The sequence below is a fragment of the Cyphomyrmex costatus genome, unplaced genomic scaffold (genome assembly GCF_001594065.2).
Source record: "Cyphomyrmex costatus isolate MS0001 unplaced genomic scaffold, Ccosl1.0 scaffold158, whole genome shotgun sequence".
Taxonomy (NCBI): domain Eukaryota; kingdom Metazoa; phylum Arthropoda; class Insecta; order Hymenoptera; family Formicidae; genus Cyphomyrmex; species Cyphomyrmex costatus.
Window position 1 is genome coordinate 296,336 of NW_017275587.1, and position 498 is coordinate 296,833.

The window sequence follows — 498 nt, forward strand, 5'->3', positions numbered from 1 at the left end:
TCCAAATAGAGAGAGAGAAAGAATAAAATTAATATAAAGATATTTCTAAATCCTGTTATAAATTTTCGAAAAAGTAAAAAGGTGAGAAAAAAAATCTATTCCTTCACACGTTTTCTTTCTCTGTCACGTCTTTAGTATTGTAAAAGAAATTGAGTCCTTTCTTTTTTAGCTGTTTATCACGGAAATACCATATTATTCGCGCAGCTGTCCGTGTCGTAGATTGTAATTTGTGCGAATATGTATGATAATGTACAGACTATGTTCGATATTTTAGTATTAGAGATTTGGTGGAATTTCCTGCCAAATGTTTCCCGATGTATCTCGGTGTTTGCAACGCACCACTTACAACTAGACTCAGAACTGCGAAAATGCTGAATTGTTGAAAGCTCCGCTTTTTGTGATTTCTACACACACACACACACACACACACACACACACACACACACACACACACACACACACACACACACACACACACACACACACACACACACACAC